Here is a 22,176-nt window from a genome sequence, read left to right as displayed (position 1 = left end):
AACGAACGAATTTCAGAAGGTGATTTTGGTGCGATCCAATTCTTGATGGCTTCGATTTTTGCGGGGTCGACGTGAATGTCATTCTCATTCAGAATGTGACCGAGAAATTGAACTTCCTTTAGACAATATTCGCACTTGGAGAATTTGGCATATATGTGTTCATCACGGAGGAGTTCCAAAATCAAACGTAAGTGTCGTTCGTGCTCGATTTTATTTTTGGAGTAGATGAGAATATCGTCTATGAATATGATTACGCAATGGTTCAAATATCGTTTGCATACGCGATTCATCAAATCCATGAAAACCGCGGGTGCGTTGCTCAAACCAAACGGCATGACCATGAACTAATAGTGACCATATCTAGTACGAAAGGCAGTTTTGGGGATGTCTTCTTCGAAGAAACAAAGTTGGTGGTAGCCAGAACGGAGGACGATTTTTGAAAAGCGTGTGGCTCATTGAAGTTAATCGAAGAGGTCGTCAATATGGGGAAACGGGTAACGGTTTTTTATGGTGAGTTTGTTGAGCTCGGGGTAGTCGATGCACATGCGGCGTGATACCCCAAGAAAACACACAACACAACTAGCTTCCTCAGTAACTACGTGCTAAATTTTCGGGACGAAAATTCTTTTTTTTGGGTAATGGGTTACCCCGGTGAAATTTTATATCAACCAAATAAAACATGGTGTGTTAAGACTTTAACACACACTACTAGACTTGACATACCAAGCCTAGGGAAACAAATAATGGAAAAACCCAACCAAACGTCACAACCAAGACAAGACTAAAAACCAGAAAAAAAAAACACGACCCAAACACAAAAACGCTGGGCTAAACAAACAACAAATAAACTCTCTTTAGCCCGGATCAAGGTCCATATTCTTCGAGATCTGCCATTTATCCAATGTCTTCCTATGCTTCGGATCTGCACCAATTTTGAAACCCATAATTCTCAGCCTAACCGTGTCAATGATAATCTTTGAGAGAGCACAAGCATGCCGTTGAAGCTGAGAGAACAAGCATTCCGACGAAAATTCTTTCAACTTGTGAATAATGTGATATCCGGATAATCAGGTACATAAGCGACCTTAATTATATTTTTTTAGCGTAAAAAATATATAAATATATATGTAATTCTTTATATCCGCTAGTTTATAAAAACGTACGTTTCACTTGTCGATTCAAACCACTCACGCAACTCGAACTTATGGGGCCCGAACCAGAGCACGAAAACTATACAATTACATCAACTTGCTAAGTACATATTGTTAATTAGTGTATGATTGAATTATTAGGATTTGGGTTAGATTAGTTTAGAAAAAGAAATATAATAATAATATCTATTATTTTCTTCACCAACGAATTGCAGCCCCTCCCCTCTTCTCACATTTTTGGCCAGCCCAAACCCCACCTTTTAATTTCTCTAATTCTTGGCCCAACCCCAAAACAGTCCCTTAGTCCCCCAAATAAATTACGTATGTATGCATGATATACATTATCATAAAAAAGAAGAAAACAAACCCTAATCCTCCTCCTCTCCCTTACGTACAACAGCAGACCCCCCCCTGTCGCTGCTCCTTTCCCTCGCTACCTCTCTATCTCTCTCTCATTACTCTTTAAGGTTAGTTTGTGTTTTCGGTTGATTCGGTTCCATATGCTTGTATAAACATAGCTGCGTTTTTTGTGTAACTTGAACTCTTGATGTATTATGATGTGTATTTGTGGTCTAGGGTGATTAAGATACATGTTTGGTTGGTGTTATTTCGGCTGAATTGTTTTATATAAGGCTGTGTTTGTGTTGATTCTGGATAACCTTGAAGTTTATGATGTTAACCGTTAGTTTAGGGTTCATAAAGATCAATTATAATGGTTCATGTTACTATATATGTAAGAGTAGTCATGTATATGTTCGTTAGGGTTTTGATTTACGGCTTAAAATGAAGTATTTTGGGTGTGGCTATGATAAAGGTTAAATTAATGTGGTTGCATTTTTTGATTGGATTATAATAGAGTAGTTAGGGTAAATTCTGGGTTCGGATATGTATAAGTAATGTTAAACATGATTAGATTTGTTAAAACTTGTGTCTCTTGTTAGTGGTCGATTCAATATGGATGGGTGTTACGACGCTGTAACACCCCGTGTTTTCAAAAGTCAAAGTCAAAGGAGGAAAAGATCGCTAATTGCGATCTGTCACTCCTTGTTCAACTACAGTTTTGACTTCTTTGACTGTAGATACTCTATTTAATGTTTACGTTGGTTGCATTATGTTGAGTAATTGCTAAAATCGAATTAATCGAATGTCTTTCGCTACGAAACGCTTTACGACTGTGAATAATAGGAAGTAACAATGCGATAAAGCCAATTAGTCAACAATCGAGCTAATCAAATCATCATCGAACTCGAAACTCGAATTATGCAACTTTGGTGTTATTATACGTGTGTGTGTGCCTTATGTGTTACTTGTGTGTGTTTACTTTATGTTATGTGTGGTGATCAAATGAATCGAAACTCGAAATTCAATCGACTCAATCGAAATCGAATTATCATAATTGGTGGAGAAGAGATAGTGCAAGATATAGATGCTTGTATGCTAGATATAGTAGTTGGGATTAAAAGTAATTTGAATAAGAAACTCAATCGTACCCGCATCGTCCTGAATCGAAATCGAAATATCAAAAATCGTCGCACCGAACACTGGAATCAGGCAGCTGAACGATCAGGCTACTAGCCGATCGAACAGCCAGCCGATCGGACTGTTGTCCGATCGAGCTGCCTGGCCGATCGGCCAGCCCTTTCCCCATTTGGCATCCTATAAATACCCCTGTCATTGTCATCCTTACCACTTTTGGAAACCTCTAACCGACCAGCTTGTGCTCTCATCCTTTTTCTCAGATTTCTCTCGATTCCGGTAAGATTTCATCCTCAATCCTGTACTTTCTTGATCTATACACACTCTTACACCTTTCTATCTTTCGAATCTTAACTTTTAACCGTGAAATCATCAAGAATCAAGTGTTCTAGGATGATGTCACCATGGTGTTCTTGAAGAACTTCATGTTTTGGCCTCAATCCACCAAGAATAACTTGGATCTAGCCGATTTCCACATAAACAAACAAGGATCTTTTATAGATCTAAACATACACGTGGTGAAAAGGGATTGAAAGATGGTTTTCCAACTTTCTTTCAACTCTTTTACACTCAATGCCTTCAAACCGATAGAAACGAAGCTTGTGCCGACTTACTAATCATCCTAGTAGTTGTGCGGTTCAAGATTCAGATTCTATCCACGAGGTTCACCGATTTCGGGTTAAACGTTAAACTCTGTTCTGAACAGTTCACCGGCTGGGTTTAGGTGATTCCTGTCCGATCAGGAGAAACAAGTAAGAACGAGGGTTCTATGGTTCGACTCGTTGTCAAAATACCTCGATATAACGACAAACAAATCAGAACAACCAAGTGTTAGACGAACAGGCCGACCAGGTCAGGATGCTGACCGATCGGACTGTTGTCCGAACGGACAGCCAGCCGATCGGACAGTCAGCCGATCGACCGGCCAGCCGATCGGCTAGCACATGGCCCCACACTTGAACAATTCACTGAAGTGGAGTATTGAACGAACTGCTGTTCGATCGGACTACCGTCCGATTGGATTACTCTTCGGATCATGAAATACTATGCTTCAACACTTAATCGATTTTCAACACGTTCAACACGTTTAGAGTGCCACCTGATCGAACAGTCGTCCGATCAGGTAACACCCTGCTAAGAACTTGTTTGCTAAAGTACCTAACCGATCGGGTAGCCGGCCGATCGAATGACCGTTCGATCGATCGACCTAAAAGGTAAAGATACTTCAATGTTTTCAAATACTGCAACAAAAACCTCAAAAGGTCAAACCCGTTCACACGGGGGTTGTTAAAGACAATTACTTGCATGGATTACGGTGGTAATCATGTATTGTGAACTGCCTCGGGCAGTCAACCCGCAGTCATTGGTATCGATAGATCCATGTCGATAATTAACATGCTTCATTTTCCGCTGTGTACGTGCTGGTTATGCGTAAACTATTTCGAACTCTATATGCTATTATCAAACTTGTATGCTCACCTTTACATTTTATGTATTGACTTTATTTTAACGTATGTGACAGGTGTTTAAAATGCTTATCTGCTAGGAAGGCGAGGCTAGAATAACAGTCTAGAGCATAGTTGTCTGTAGATCTTGTAGCATGAGTCTTTAGACATAGATAAACAATATGTATATTTAAATCTGAGTTGTCGGAACAGAATATTTGCCTGGATTTTACCTATAATAATTTGTTTGCTATTTGAGTACGGTATGGGACGTATTATATAAATAGAATAGTAATGATAATTGTTATGGAAACTTCTGGACAATCTGTTTCGCTCAGTGCCATGCCCCGATGATTCCGCCATCCGTTGGGGTGTGACAGACGGGGTGTTAAAGGACAGGTAAAAACTGATATATAAAGTTTTGATAGGGTATATGATCACTAAACATGCTAACGGAACCGTTAGGACTCGCGATAGGAAGTAAAAGCTGGAAAACAGAAAGCTGGTCAACATAAACAGCCAACTTCAGTTGGCTGTAAACGGGTCGTTCTATATCGAAAAACTGATTTTCTGAAGTCTAAATCATAAGTTTTTGGAAAACGCTTCAAATAACGCTGGAATCACATTTTTCTGAGGTCGTTTGTTATTTTTAAAGAGCCATTTTTCATAGCAGCAAAAGCTGGGTTTTTTCTGCAGAAAATGTGTGTTATGTTTTTCGTCATAGCTTGAAATCTGTATAGATTCAGGTCATGAAATTTGTACTGTAGATGGCCACTAATGTCTTTGTAATTCTCCAACTCGAATTTCGTCAATCGGACTTACGATGAATTTTAAATGAATTTTTCCGTGGACTGCAGTAAGAAAGTGACGAATCTAATTGCAGCCCGGTAAATGAATTTTATAAAATTATTGGTGATGAATTGGATCCCGAGATTTTGACACAATAATATGGATCGTTTAAAACATTCTGTAGTTTTTTGGGAATTTTTTTGTACACGAACTATTCCGGACAACAATCCGAAAACTGCCAAAAATGCACTATATTGCTGAAATTTTTATTGAAGAGTATTTTAAGTCTTTCGTGACACTTGTGTTGTCGCTAAGCTATGTCGTAATAAATGCATGCATGATATTTAGTATTGTATGATATAATGTGCTACGTGCTAGATACGTGTAGGATTCGTGTTTTCGCATGAGCACACCCACTAATCCTTAAACGGTAATCATGTTAGGACGTGATTGACGAGTTCCACCTCACATATTTCTTTCCATAACTTAATCTGCCGAGCTAATCTAAGGTGAGTTCACACTTTCTACATGGCATGGGATTCCCGGTGGTTTGGGAATGGGTTAGGGAATAACCTTGATAACCTGCGTATTCTCCTTAGGTAGATTACGTACCTGCATCCTCATTGGGAAGGATGACAACATTGAAACCTGCGTGTTCTCCTTGGGTAGAATACGTACCTCCATCCTCCTTGGGAAGGATAACAACATAGAACTTACTAGACAAAACTCTATCATGAAGTCCCTCATTTTTATATCGACTTAATCGTCGGGCCATTGGCGAACGAGTCATTAGTTAAATAGCGCTATTAGGTCTGACAAGCCTCACACCGTGCCGCAAAGGACGGGAGTGGACTAATGTACTTGGGCACTTAGTCAATGATGATAGACATTGAGTCAGGGCACATAAACATGACTTCAGTCAGTAGTCGATATGGTAACGGGTCTAGTGGTTTACAACATGGGGTAGCCCCACGGTATATGGTTTGGGAAACAAGGAACTGGGTAACTTATGGTTTTCAAAACATCTTATGGTTTTTGGAACAACTTTAAAACAGACAACCAACTGTGAACTCCCTCAGCATTTTTGTTGATTTGTTACTACATGCTTTGTAGGTCGTTAGGTACTTAGCTGGAGCTTACAAAGGGAAGGAGTCGTTGTGGAAAATGGACGGTTGTGTGTTCATGATAAACTTATGAACTTTAAATTTATAATTTTGGGTTTTGAACTTAATGCTTCCGCTGATAACTTAGACTTTGTTAAGTTGTTTTGACACCATTTATATTGTTTGGTTTGGATTTTATTTATTTATTTATATTGTTCAGTATGATTGGTGGTATGATCCTGGTCAGTCACGCTCCCTGCGGTGATACTCCGCTTGTGGATTTTGGGGGTGTGAGAGATTGGTACCAGAGCCATTGGTTATAGTGAACTTGGTTTTAAAAAGGGAAAAAGCTTTATGACAAAAACCAAACTATAACCTGTTCAGTGCTCAACGATCCACAACGGCGCTTCGCTCCACGTGCAAGGCTCAACACTTTAGGTGGTATGATTTATGTTTATATTGCCTACTTGCTAGATTACTTTTGCGTGTTGTGCTGTTTATGGTATGCTTAGTTAGGGTAGTAGCATTTTGTCTATTAGCCCTAATACGTTCTTTTTGACTCCCAACTGATTACTTGAAACTTAGCATATGGTGATAAAATTCTTTTCATGTTTTCTCCTCACCCCACTACGACAACTTTTTATGTGTTCTATCTATTCATACGATTGTCTCGACATGACGTCGCCGTTACAACTAGAATACGGATCTGACCCTCCATACATTCGGTTTGCACGTCGACATTCACGTGGACCCAAACCAACCCAAACGAACTCGGATTTAGGAGAACAATATACCCACGTGTCCATGTTGACAAACCCTATCATCTCCACTAGTTGTCGTCACCAGAAATGAAGCACACTCACAGTTACACACGTTTGTCGCTGTATAACTCGAAACCCTATCATCCGAACTCTGTTTTGGACAAATGATATACTCACGTGACCGTGATGCAACGAACTTTCTTTTCGTGCCATTGTCGCTAGCTACCATTACTGCAATTGCCTCTAGAGAACGGAATAGTCGGCGAAATTCTCCGGTTATTTGTGGATTTTTGTTTTTGCTCAATTCTTCGTATGAACATCACCAACCTCCTGTTTCTTCGATCCGCAACCGATCTAATGAAACGCTAACAACCATACCACGATTTTCACCGATCACAAGATTACACCCCCCCCCCCAATTACCCTGTTGAGTGGTTAATTCTTATTCTAACTTGATTTACACCTTCATATACCCAACTTAGCAAGTGGATGCCACTTAATAATGGGATAGTCTTCGTGACATTCGAGGACGGAGATACGGATTACTCAACCTACAGACGAATACGATGATCTACACATTTACCTTACCCCCCTTACGCTACAAGAGTCGTATTCTGAGTTTATGATAGTTTAACTTAATTATGTGAAATCTTTTCACTAGCCTTTGTACCGACCTATGCTTGTTGACTAATGCCATGCCTAATTTCTACAAACCGTCATTCCTTTACCACATTGACACTACGTCCTCGCTTCTCCATGCAGATACACTAATGCGAACTCACTCTAGTTTAGAGAATTTGGAAGGCTCGAATTTCTATCATTGGTGATTACTTCTTGAAACCTTGAGTATGGTGATGTGTTGTTGATATGATCATACCCTCTTGAACATGTTTTTGCGTCCTTTCCTTGAAACCTCTTGACTACACAGGCATATTTCAGATTCATTCACACAACCTAAGGAAACTCCTCCGAAGTTGGTTGCTTACCGACTCGATAAATCGCAAACTTATTCAAGTTCATGGATCAGGGTGAATTATTCCTCCTTCGCGTGTGGGCGAGCCCGACAACTAAGACGGAAGTTTCAGTGAACCATAACACTACAAACTCGTGCTACAACCATTCTTCTATGGTAAAATCTTGTTATGATTGATATACTAGCGTGATGCCTCTATTCGGCAAACGGCGTTCTTCATTTTAACCTCATGCAACTTGTGTACGAACAACTATACCCTTGACATCAAGTAAACCCCTGTTACGGATCCTTACACGCTTACGGATCAATCACGACTACCCTTTTTGCATGTTTCCACATCCATTCACGATATACTTCTCGAATCCTATGATCCTTATCCTAACAACAGTCTTCGCAAACTCTCGCTTGGACGAGTTACTCTCTACGAACGTTACTCGAGGAGCATTGGGCCATAAATATCACGGATATGAAGATATCACGCGCACTGTCCTTAGAACCCAGTGCGACCGATATAGGTTCCCAGTCACGACATTCGAATTTATCCTACCTTAACGGATATGTTAGTTGATTTCATCGACGACATCCGAATCTACTCCAAGAACTAGTAGGACGATACCTACGCCTTACCATGGAGCTCCTACAACACAAACAACCTTATGTTAAGTTTCCAACGTGCGACTTTGACGTCACGAAGCCCGGTTTTCTTGATCGCATTCACAAACCCTCACAGCTCTAACTCGAAAGATTGCTCAGGAATCCGCGTCTCAATAGTGGAAGGTGAAACTCTGTAGCGCACCCATTCTCTCGTTACCTGAAGGCGCAGATGACTTCGTTGTCTACTGTGACGCCTCCATACAAGGGCTCGGTTATGTGTTAATGCAACGCGAGAAAGTTATTGCTTACGCATCACGCCAACTCAAGGTTCACGAAAAGAACTACACTACCCACAATTTGGAGTTGGGGGTAGTAGTGTTTGCACTCAAGATATGGAGACATTACTTGTACGGTATCAAGTGCACCATCTACACCGATCACAAGAGTCTCCAGCATATCTCTAATCAGAAGGAGTTGAACATGCGACAGCGTCGATGGGTCGACCTCCTAACCGACTACGAGTGCGCAATCAAGTACCATCCATGCAAGACCAACGTTGGGGTTGATGCCCTCAGGTTGAAGGAAACCAAACCTTGTGATCGGGAAACCAAACCTAAGCGTGTACGTGCGTTATAGCTTACCATTCACACCAGTCTTCCTACCCAAATTCACGACGCTCAGGTTGAAGCACTAAAGGAAGAGAACCTCAAAGATGAGTCCTTGCGGGGCATGGAGAAGAAAGTAGACCACAAGAAAGATGGCACTTACTACTTCATGGAACGTGTCTGGGTTCCATTCTTTGGAACTTACGAGAGCTTGTGATGGGCGAAGCACACAAGTCTCGCTACTCAGTGCATCCTGGTTCTGACAAGATGTACCAAGACCTCAAAACTCTGTACTGGTGGCTTAGTATGAAGGCTAACATAGCGACGTATGTTAGTAAATGCTTGACATGCGCCAGAGTTAAGATTGAATACCAGAAGCCATCAGGACTACTCCAGCAAGCCAAGATCCCAACATGGAAATGGGAGCAAATCTCAGTGGGGAAACGACACCATCTGGGTGATCGTGGATCGACTAACTAAGTCTGCACACTTTCTGGCTATCAAGGAAACTGACAAGTTTTCTACGCTCGTATACATCTATCTGAAGGAAGTAGTCTCTAGGCACGGAGTGCCAACTTCTTTTATCTCTGATCGAGACTCACGCTTTACATCTGAGTTATGGTAGGTAATGCACAAATCCTTCGGCTCACATCTAGACATGAGCACCTCATATCACCCTTAGACGGATGGGCGGACTGAACGCACCATCCAGACCCTAGAAGACATGCTTCGAGCATGTGTTATCGATTTTGGTAACGGTTGGGAAAGACACCTACCTTTAGTAGAGTTCTCATACAATAACAGTTACCACACCAACATCAAAGCTGCTCCATTCGAGGCCTTGTACGGGCGGAAATACCGATCACCTCTATGCAGGGCAGAAGTTGGTGATAGCCAAATCACTGGCCCAAAACTCGTTATCGACACAATGGAAAAGATTGCCCAAATCTGACAACGAATGGCGGCAGCTCGTGACCGTCAAAAAAGCTACGTTGATAAGCGTAGGAAACCTCTCGAGTTCCAGGTTGGGGATCGAGTGTTACTTAAAGTCTCACCTTGGATAGGTGTGGTTCGCTTTGGCAAACGGGGCAAGCTTAATCCGCATTATGTCGAACCCTTTGAAATCACTAAGAAAATCGGTAAGGTGGCCTACAGACTGAAATTGCCTAAAGAACTCAATGGTGTTCACAACGTCTTTCACGTGTCGAATCTGAAGAAGTGTCTGTCAGATTGTCAGATGGGACCCTCATAGTTCCTTTCAAGGAACTCACTATCGACGACAAGTTGCGCTTCGTCGAGGAACCGGTGGAAATTAGGGATCGGGAATTCAAGACTCTTAAACGAACCAAGATACCTATTGTTCGAGTTCGTTGGAACTCCCGTCGTGGGCCAGAGTTCACTTGGGCACGAGAAGACCAGATGAAACACAAGTATCCTCAGTTGTTTAAGAAAGATGACTCCAGCAATGAAGCTACTACGGAATTTTGGGACTAAATTCCAAACCAACGGGGGGATGATGTGATACCCCAAGAAAACACACAACACAACTAGCTTCCTCAGTAACTACGTGCTAAATTTTCAGGACGAAAATTCTTTCAACTTGGGAATAATGTGATATCCCGGATAATCAGGTACTTAAGCGACTTTAGTTACATTTTTTAGCGTAAAAAATATATAAATATATATATATATAATTCTTTATATCCGCTAGTTTATAAAAACGTATGTTTCACTTGTCGATTCAAACCACTCGCGTAACTCGAACTTATAGGGCCCGAACCAGAGCATGAAAACTATACAATTACATCAACTTGCTAAGTACACACTGTTAATTAGTGTATGATTGAATTATTAGGATTTGGGTTAGATTAGTTTAGAAAAAAAAAATATAATAATAATATCTATTATTTTCTTCACCAATGAATTGCAGCCCCTCCCCTCTTCTCACATTTTTGGCCAGCCCAAACCCCACCTTTTAATTTCTCTAATTCTTGGCCCAACCCCAAAACAGTCCCTTGGTCCCCCAAATAAATTACGTATGTATGCATGATATACATTATCACAAAAAAAGAAGAAAACAAACCCTAATCCTCCTCTTCTCCCTTACGTATGACAGCAGACCCCCTTGTTGCTACTCCTTTCCCTCGCTACCTTTCTCTCTTTCTCATTACTCTCTAAGGTTAGTTTGTGTTTTCGGATGTTTCGGTTCCATATGCTTGCATAAACATAGTTGTGTTTTTTGTGTAACTTGAACTCTTGATGTATTATGATGTGTATTTGTGGTCTAGGGTGACTAAGATACTTGTTTGGTTGGTGTTTTTTCGGCTGAGTCGTTTTGTATAAGGCTGTGTTTGTGTTGATTCTGGATAACCTTGATGTTTATGATGTTAACCGTTAGTTTAGGGTTCATGAAGATCAAATATAATGGTTCATGTTACTATATATGTAAGGGTAGTCATGTATATGTTTGTTAGGGTTTTGATTTACGGCTTAATATGAAGTATTTTGGTTGTGGCTATGACTAAAGGTTAAATTAATGTGGCTGCATTTTGTGATTGGATTATAATAGAGTAGTTAGGGTAAATTCTAGGTTCGGGTATGTATAAGTAATGTTAAACATGATTAGACTTGTTAAAACTTGTTGGACCGTGTTCCGACCCTGAAAAGTCAGCCGAGATAGTTCATCTTCACATACGAAGGCGGAATCAACGTAAATGAAGTTACAACAACTATTCCTTTCTAATTTCTTCTCTTTTATTGCTTTCTGATTACAATTTGACAGAGTTCCTTTCCACAAGCAATGGTCTAGGTCCGCTCCAACGTTACAAATGAATCACAAACATCAGGTATTTATAGTGTAGCATGGTTCGCTTGTAGTGACATGACATATAAGCGAACCAATCACTTTGACATAAAAGCGAACCCTCCTGATGTCTTATAAGCGAACCTATATAGACCCTATGAGCGGACCTACCTATAACATATGTTCACATAAGCGAACCTACAACATAATTCATGATTTTGACATTCTAGACCCTATGTTGACCTATATTGACCTAAGACTTGATGTAGACGAAGTCAACAGACATTCCGTGTACTAACAGACTCCCCCTTGGATGTTGACGTAGTCTTCAGCAGTCTTCAGCTCCTGAGTCTTTGGTCTTAGTCTTTTCTTCAACTCTCTGTCTTCACATCATTCAATCTTTCTTCACAGGTTTTAGGATCATTACCTGACTCTGACTTCCATCTTCCCTTTGACTGTTGATCCAGACTCCCCCTTTCATTGACTCCCCCTCTCAATATGCTAGAATCTGAGATATCTGGTTCAAGCTTTGACAGTTAGCTTCCGTTGGGAATAATGAAGTCCAAAACTTGTTTAACCTACACATTCTCTATCTCAACATAAGTTTCACAAATTTATGACAATTGAATTTAAGAAACTTACAGGTAGAAATCATTAATTCATCAATCTGTATAGTTACATCAAGTTCAAATGAATGACCTTGATTAACTAAGCACACAATCTTTCAAAATATTTGTATATGACATTCAAAGTTTTCAACATATTCTCCCAATCCTGTTCATCATGTTTAGCACTCGAATTTTGAATATCAGCTCTTCAACATCAGTTGTCGAAAATCTTTTTGATTTTTCAAAAATTTTTTATGCTAAAACACTCCGAAAATCTTTTTGGATTTTTGTTTTTGAATGAAATGCAGTAAACAAATATATACAGATAATATTTTTTGTGAGTTTGTGTAAGAGGATCATATCAGTTCATGAGACAAATCACTAGCACCGTTAAGCTTTAATCATGTTAAGTTCTAAACGATTTACGTAGATTGACGATATAGTTATCCTCTTAAATTTTCACACAATTTTCAATCTATTCAGGATACGATTTAGATGTTTTATGAACTTAGCTCAATTCAAGTGTCCCACCTCTTGAATATACTCCCGTATCCAGAATCCCAATATTCAGTCTTACAGGTGAGTATACTACAATGATATCTGTACATAAATTAGGGGTTAAATGCGAGAACTGAGGGATCTCAGGTCGATACTTCCGTATGCGCAGAGAGATATCAGTTTTGACTTTGCAGTATGTCCCCTTTAGAGGATCTTTTTAGCTACAACAAATGATTATCAATTTTATTGTCTAATCAGCTGAGGGCTAATGTTGTGTTTCAAGCATTTAAGGCAAAGTATTATCCAAGGACTAGGTCAGAACTTCCGTTCAGTAAAAGTCCCGGAATAATACCCCAGACATCATTGAGTATAAAAACCTAGTATATCAGACTACGAGACCTTTCAAACGAGATTTCAGGGGTTACCTATATATCCAAGTAGTGTTCCCCACAAATTTCGCAAGTTTGAAATTTTAGGTTTATATCTCGAATAAATCTACTAAATGTGTAAAAACCTATCGACACATCATCAGTGAGACCGTTTATCACATTTGACATTTCATTTCTTTAGCGTGCTGTGATAGTCCACTGATGTACTATCATTTCCTCTTTTCTCAACAAAACTCATTTTTACCTTTTCAATGTTTTTGGCATTTTCAAATTTTCTAATTTTTTTAAAATTTTTCTCCCCCTAAAATCAAAATATGTTTCAATTTTGATTTTCTGGGAAAATTTGAAACAAACTGTACAAACTTGACAACATGATATCGAATCACTTCAATTCGCCATTCATTTGGCATAAACAATCAGAACTCCCCCTGACAACAAACTCTTTTCCCATTTAGATTTCAAAACACTTAAGTTTGTTTTAATCAAAATGGTTTTTCCGGAAAATTAGTTTTGTGTATCATTTCATAAATTCGGGGTTCTTTCATCACATTGTTTTCCTTTAATCACTTGTCGGAAAGAGAAATCAAGTACAACTTAATGTCCTTGATTAGTCTTTTGTAACTCGAAATATCACAGTTACCAACCTGTGAATTTCTCAAGAAAGATGCCGATACCTGTTCCACACTTACCAACCTGGGAACTCCAGCAAGTCAGGGTTTTTCATTTGAAAAGATTCACCCAAGCCTGACCAGCCTTGGGTGTTTTGACAATTTTACCTCAAAACTTGGCTTTTCTAGTTTTGACGAACCAGAATCATTGCCTGAATGTGGCTTGTCTGACTTTGATCTGTCAGATTCATCGCCGACATGTGGCTCCTTTGTTTCCGAAGAAATAGAATCATTGCCACCAAATTTTACCTTCTTCTTTATCTTCTCTTTTGTCCTCAGATTTGCATCTGACGAATTCGGTTTACTTGACTTTGTTGTCGAGTGAAGCGATTCATCAGTACTCTTATTCGATCTGTCCGGTGAACCCGAGGACAAGATCTTCTCCATATATTCTCTGGCTTTCTTCCTCTTCTTTCGCAGTCTGTCTTTTTGCCCCTGAGAAAGTTTTACTTTTGTTTCCTGAACTTTAGGTTCTTGAACCTTCTGTTCTTTGGGCTTGACGTTGACTGGTTTCTTTACTATTCTCTGAGATTCAACCCTCGATCTTCCCATCGATCTCCTTGGGCAATCTCTGACAATGTGGCCTCTGATTTGACAGTTAAAGCATCTTCTCATCTCATAATTCCATCTTTGGCAGTTAACAGCGATGTGTCCTTGATAATCACAGTTGTAACACACCCTATTATCATACCATGTACCACCTTCACACCAAACGCTCAGATCATAGCATTGTCTGGCTTTGTGGTAGTCAACACTCCTCTTGTATCTTTGATTTGGCATTTGAGCACTGTGGTCAAACCTGCACCACTTATTACCAACATTTTGTGAGTTTTCATTTTTAAATTTTTGTGATTTTTGATTTTGATTAGATGACCGATCTGATGAGCTTTTATTATCTTTTTGAACATTTTTCAAATTTTTATCTTTTTGTTTCTGTTCTGCATTCTTCTTAACAGGTTTTTGCTTTGAGCATTCACCTATTTCAGTAGATTGCAAAACAGTATTTTGAAATTTTTCTTGTAAATCTAAAAATATTTTTCTTTTCTTTTCTTTTTCATCATCAGATATTTCATCACAATCTTCAATTTTGACCTTGTCAAAATTTGTGACCTTGTCACTTATTGAAACAGAATTGATTGGTTTTGGACAGGGAAAATTTAATCTATCTGATGAAGTCACAAAACCCTTCAATTTCTTTTCAAGTTCATCAATCTTGTTTCATGAATTCTCAGCTTCATTTTCAAGCTGAGATATTCTTTCAAGATGAGACTTGAATCAATTTTAAGATTTTCAAGCACAGATTTTTCAATTTTCAAGTCACTTGATAGATTTTTCATTTTCAATTTTAAGATTTTCAAGCACAGATTTTTCATTTTCCAAAACTTTTTATTGTTCTTGAAATCTTGTTTCATTTTCTTTCAAATTCTTGATCTCCATTTTTATCCAGAAATCTTCATTTTCTGAAGATTTTCTTTTGCATTCAAAATCTTTTTCTTTTTCTTTCAAAATTTTGTTTTCTGATGTTAAACTGTTCAAATCGTTTAACAGTTTAACATTCTCAGATTTAAGCTTTTCACAGTTCAAGCGTAACTCCAGAATCTGTTCATCATCGACTTCTTTGCTATCATCAGCACACTCTTTATCAGTTTTATCTGTTTCAGTTTCGACTTTTCCTAAGGCTTCCTTTTTCATATCTTCAACTATCTTTTTCATCCTTTCTTCTGTTCTCTTCTTCAATTCTACCACCTTCGGTAGACTTGCTAAACAAACTTCTCTTATCTTTTTCTCCAAATCCGGCAAATACTCTTTATCTGATAACCTTCGTGTGTTAAAAGTAGCTTCTCTTGGAAGCAAATTCATTACTGCTTCAAAATTCACCTTTGATGGATCAACAACTGGATTCTCCCATGGATCCATGTAACATTCCAAAACGTCATTCCATCTTTCGGCTTTCTTGGCTTCTTTGAATGGTTCATTGAGTTTTCCGATTTCCCATCTTGCATAATCTGCTTTCCACCATCTATCATGATCAACACTAGCCATGTTCTTATATTCGTGAATTACCTGAAAATTCAACCAACACTTAGAAAAATTTTCAAGATTTTGAACAGTGACAGAAAAGCGAAACTATGTTTGCAAGTGACAGATAAGCGGAACAGAAAATGTCCTGATAAGCGAACCAAAATATGATCAAATAAGCGGACCGTTCAAGCGGACCCATCTATTTGTCCGTTCGAGCGAACCTATCAGATGTCTATTCGAGCGAACCTCTCAAGTTCTTTCGAGCGGATCTACGAAGTTGTCTTTTCGAGCGGATCTACCAAGTTCGTATGAGCGGAATTGGCACTTTCAAGCGGACCAATTCAGTTATTTCGAGCGAAAGTGTCGAAAAAGCGAACCTAATATGTAATTTCGAGCGAACCTGATAGGTAATTTTGAGCGAACCTACGAATGTTCGTAAAAGCGAATCTCACAATTTACCCAATTTTAACCATTTTTAATTCGAGTTTTAATCTAAAACTTTCTAGGGTTTGTTAATTGTATGTTCCGCACGTAATACTCAAGAATCAGACAATTTCAACCGTAGGAACCACCTCAAATCGAAAAAGTATGAGAGAAAGAGAGTAGAAATCAGAGAATTCGGTAGAATCAAGTTGTAGTAGTATGAACTCCTCGTCCTGAGCTCTGATACCACTTGTTGGACCGTGTTCCAACCCTGAAAAGTCAGCCGAGATAGTTCATCTTCACATACGAAGGCGGAATCAACGTAAATGAAGTTACAACAGCTATTCCTTTCTAATTTCTTCTCTTTTATTGCTTTCTGATTACAATTTGACAGAGTTCCTTTCCACAAGCAATGGTCTAGGTCTGCTCCAACGTTACAAATGAATCACAAACAATTTTCAGAACCGTACCAAATGAACTAAACATGTGCACTATTTATAGTTGAGTCAGGTTCGCTCATAGTGACGTCCAAATGAGCGGACCTATGTGTTTGTGGTTCGCTTATATGGACAATGTCCATATAAGCGGACCTACTTGCTATTTCACCAACTTTCGTTTCTCGAACCTCGTGCACTGGTTATTCTAACCTATCCTATTCTAATACATGATACAAGACGAAGTGAATAGACGTAGTGCACTAACAAAACTTGTGTCTCTTGTTAGTGGTCGATTCAATATGGATGGGTGTTACGACGGGGTGTTAAAGGACAGGTAAAAACGTGTTGGAAATTGGTTGTATGAATGAATATCTCAATTTGGTAAAACTCCTTGTCCCACATAGGTGTAGGAACAAAAGAATAGATTATTCCGTGGTGTGAATTTCAAACAGTGGTAGCAAAAGATTTTCTTTTATCTGACCACGCTGAACTTGGCAAGGTTCTTGACTGAACCTAAACCCCATGTTGATGAAGGGGATGTGGATGCTCAATCCGTGAGCGCGATGCATGCTTGGAATCATTCGGATTTCCTGTGCCACAACTTTATTTTGAATGGTTTGGTGGACACATTGTATAATGTGTATTGCAAAGCAAAGACTGCCAAAGAATTGTGGGAGTCTTTGGATCGCAAATATAAAACAGAAGATGCTGGCACAAATGTTGGACCGTGTTATGACCCTAAACAGTCAGTGTAAGGCAGTTCATCTTCGTATACAAAGGCGGAATCAATGTAGACAAATTCACAACAGCTATATCCTTTAATTTCCTTTTCTATTACTGTATTCTGAGTCGTTTACAAGAATTCTGACAAAAATCCGGCAGCACCTCAACTCTGATTTCGCTCCAATCGTTTCCAAATGAAAGTACACATCAGGTATTTATAGTTGAACTGATTTCACTCCAAATGACAGGAGCGGAATCACCTTGTGATTTCGGGCGAAATCCCTTGGATATGTTGGAGCGAAATCACCTGATATACTTAGGAGCGAAATCATCTAACTATGCATCACGAGCGAAATTACATTAGAACCTGATTTCGCTTCAAATGACATGAATGTCATTTGGAGCGAAATTACAAACTAAATCCCTAATTTGATTTTCATGCTCCAATCTAACCTATCTAGACCTAAGACTCGATACAAACGTAGTAAACAGACAATCAATGCACCAACAGACTCCCCCTTGGATGTTGACGAAGTCTTCGGCATCGAGTCTTCAGTCTTGGTCTTTTCTCCAAACTTTGTCTTCTCAATTCAACAACTCTTTCCTTCACAGGTTCAGGATCCTGGTTTAGCTCTGTCTTCTGTCTCCCCTTTGACTGTTGTTCCAGAACTCTAGACTCCCCATTTCACAGACTCCCCCTATCGGTATGCTGGGACCTAGGATCTTGATCTGGTTCAAACTTTGACTTTATGAGCCATAGGAATGATGAAATCCACAACCTGTTACTCAACCACTAACATTACAATCTATCTTTTCAACAATAAATCACACTATCTATCAGTTCTAGAAATCCACTCAAGTATTCAGGGTCAAGTTAATGACCCTGATTACTTAATTAATCTACCAAGTCCAATTTAATGACCTTGGTTGATCTTTGACTAATTAAACTGATTTAAAAACAACAATTTTTCACACATTTTCTGAAAATAACAAGTATCAAGTTAATGAACTTGTTTTGACTTTTCAACACTCAGATTTTAATCAAGATAAGCTCTTCTCATTCTCCGGTCCAGAACTTCCTGCATCTGCTTCAACTTCTGAGAATCAGACAATCAACTTTCTACTCTGGTTTGTCTAAAATAAAGCAGAAATAAAATCTTTTTGGATTTTTAATAAAGTTTCTAAACTAGAAAATGAAATACAGAAACTTCAATTGCAGAATGTAAACTATTTACAAACATATATTTGGTGAGCGTGTTAGGGAATCATATCAGTTATCAGACAAGTCACAAGTACCGTTAAGCTTTAATTCATACTCAGAATTAAACAATTCACGTAGATTGTCGATATATTGATCCACTTTAAATTCTCACACACTTTTCAATCTGTTCGGGATACGAATTAGATGTTTTAAGAACTTACCTTATTCATGTGTCCCACCTCTTGAATATACTCTCGTATCCAGAATCCCAATATTCAGTCTTACAGGTGAGTATACCACAGATGATATCTGTCAGGAGTTAAATGCGAGGGCCGTGAGAGCTTAGGTCGATACTTCCGTATACGCAGAGAGATGACGGCTTCAACTTTTCGGTATGTCCCCTTTAGAGGATCTTTTGTTTCAACAGCAATGATTACCAATTTTATTGTATAATCAGTTTGCTGAGGGCGATGCTATGTTTCAAGCATTTGCGGAAAGTATTATTCGGGGACTAGGTCAGAACTTCCATTCAGCAAAAGTCCCGGAATAATACCCCAGATATCACTGAGTATAAAGACCTAGTATTTCAGAAAGAGAGACCTTTCAAACAAGATTTCAGGGGTTACCTATATATCCAAGTAGTGTTCCCCACGAAATAAGTTTAGTTTGAATTTTATGTTTATATCCCGAACAAACTTACTAAATGTGCGAAAACCTATCGACACATCATCAGTGAGATTGTTTAAATCTTTATACTATACAAATCTTTAGCGTACAGTAACTGTCAAACCGATGTACTATCATTTTCCCTATTTCACACAAACTCTTTTTCAGATTTTATATTGTTTTTTGGATTTTGAAATTTTATCATATTTTTGTATTTTTGAATTTTTTACTGTTTTTGTATTTTCTGAAAAATATTATATCTACTCCCCCTACATACCAAAACAGGTAAAAAAATCGACAAACCATTGCAGATTGTTTCTCATCATCATCTACAACAGTACCCTCATCAACGCCAATAATGTCATCCAACACTGAGAAAAGCTTCATACCATTTATTTTCAAAAGAAATTTAAACCGTGTTTTATCAAAAGCTTTGGTATGTAAATCAGCTTTCTGATTGTCAGTGTAGATTTTCTCAATTCGTATCAATCTCTTTTCGAAGCAATCTCGAATAAAGTGATGACGAATTTCTATATGTTTAGTTTTAGCGTTATGTACTGGATTTTTAGTTATATTTATAGCGGCCTCATTACAAAGAGAGGTGTGTTAAGAAACTGCAAACCGTAATCGCGCATCTGTTGCTGTATCCACAGGATCTGAGAGCAGCAACTGCTAGCAGATGTGTACTCCGCTTCACATGTGGATAGCGCCACAGAAGTTTGTTTCTTACACTGCCAGGTGACCAGCCGAGGTCCAAAGAACTGGCAACCTGCTGTTGTTGATTTTGCTTTGACTTTACAGCATCTGAAATCCGAGTCGGAATACCCTTCGAGTGTAAAATCGCCTTTTCTAGGATACCACAACCCCAATGAAGGAGTTCCTTTCAGATAGCGTAATATCCTTTTCACAATAATCATGTGTGAAGCTCTCGGGTTAGATTGAAATCTTGCTGCGAGGCACATTGGGTACATTATATCAGGCCTTGAAGCAGTTAAATACATCAACGAACCGATCATGGAACGAAAAAATGTCTCATCTGCCCCTGTCTCCGATGAGATCTGGGGGTATCCCATGATTCGTCGCAAGTGAGGTAGCAGTTGGAGTAGAACCTGACATCCCAAATTTCTCTAGAATATCATGCACGTACTTCGTCCGGTGAATGAAAATTCCCTCAGGTAGTTGTTCAACTTGAAGTCCCAAAAAGAATTTCATCTCCCCCATTGATGACATTTCGAATTTCTGCTTCATGACTGATTCGAAATCTTTGCACAATTTCTCATTTGTTGACCCAAAAATTATATCGTCCACATAAATTTGTACGATCAGAAGATGACCGTCGACCTCTTTAGTGAAGATAGTGGCATCCACTTTCCCTCGGATAAAGCTGTTTGCTAGTAGGTGTTGAGATAGAGTCTCGTACCAAGCTCTCGGGGCCTGGTGTAAACCATACAGCGCTTTGTCCAGCAGATAAACTTTGTTTTTGTGGATTGGGTCGGTGAAGCCCGGCGGCTGTCCGACATAAACCTCCTCTTTAACCTTCCAATAAAGAAACGCCGATTTTACATCTAGCTGATACACTTTGAAGTTCTTCCATGATGCAAATGCCAGGAAAATTCTGATTGCTTCTAGTCGTGCCACGGGAGCATAAACCTCAGTAAAATCGATACCCTCCTATTGACTAAAGCCCTGGACTACGAGTCGAGCCTTGTTTCGTACAACAACTCCACGATCATCTCTTTTACACTTAAATACCCATTTTGTGTTTATCTTCCTATGACCTTCGGGTAAATCTACCAGCTTCCACACTCCTAATTTCTCAAATTGACTCATTTCTTCTTGCATCGCATTGACCCAAGAATCTTCAGTAAGAGCCTCTTTGTAAGTTCGCGGTTCGATCTATGAAATGAAACAACTCAATGAAAATTCAGTTTGTAAAGGTGCTACTGTAGAATAAAAACATGTAAGGCCCTGGTCAATTTGACGTCGTGCGAACGCCTGCTTGTAGTTCTCCAATGATCAGCTCCTCTGGATGGTATGAAAGAGTTCGTAGCATTACTTCGCTTGGAACATCTACATTGCCTTCCAGATTAGTAACATTCTGATCTGCATCATGTTCACTAACTGGATTTGTTTGACTTGAAATCTGGATTTGCTCCCCCTCAGAATCTGAATCTCCATGATCAAATACTGGCATGTTCTCAGCTTCTTGAGTATCATTCTCTGTCGACTGATTACCGGGAGCAACTTCATCTAGTTGGACATCATCGTGTTCACCAGCATTACTTGGACCAGCTTCATCATCATTCGAAGTTTCCCGTGGTCGTCTAGAATACTCAGCTGGGAATCTTTGCTGCAACTCATACTCTCGCAAAATATCCAACTCATCAAAGAAATCTTCTTCCTCTTCTTGTTCTTCCATCATGTCAAACGAATCCCACAACTTGTCATAATTGTAACGCCATGAATCTCCAGGATTTTGTGGTGGCATGGTATAAACTTGACACTCAACATTTGCATGCTCAATAATCCGCTTCTCACTTGGAACGAAGACACGTCGTAAAGGACTTGCATAACCAACAAATATACCCTCAATGCACTTGAGACCAAACTTGCCATAAGGTTCAAGAAATGTACACGGTGACCCAAACGGTTCAAGATACTTCAGGTTGAGCTTGCGGTTATTGATTAGCTCAAAGCATGTTTTGTTGAACTTCTTGACAGTGAGAACTCTGTTAAGTGTATAGCATGCGGCGGAAACAGCTTCAGCCCAAAAATTTATCGGTAACTTTGAATCTGCGAGCATTGTTCTAGCCGTTTTGATTAGCGTCCGATTTTTGCGTT

This window comes from Helianthus annuus, chromosome 6 (assembly GCF_002127325.2).
Source record: "Helianthus annuus cultivar XRQ/B chromosome 6, HanXRQr2.0-SUNRISE, whole genome shotgun sequence".
Taxonomy (NCBI): Eukaryota; Viridiplantae; Streptophyta; class Magnoliopsida; order Asterales; family Asteraceae; genus Helianthus; species Helianthus annuus.
The sequence above is the reverse complement of the archived record's forward strand: the minus strand, read 5'-3'. Positions refer to the sequence as shown.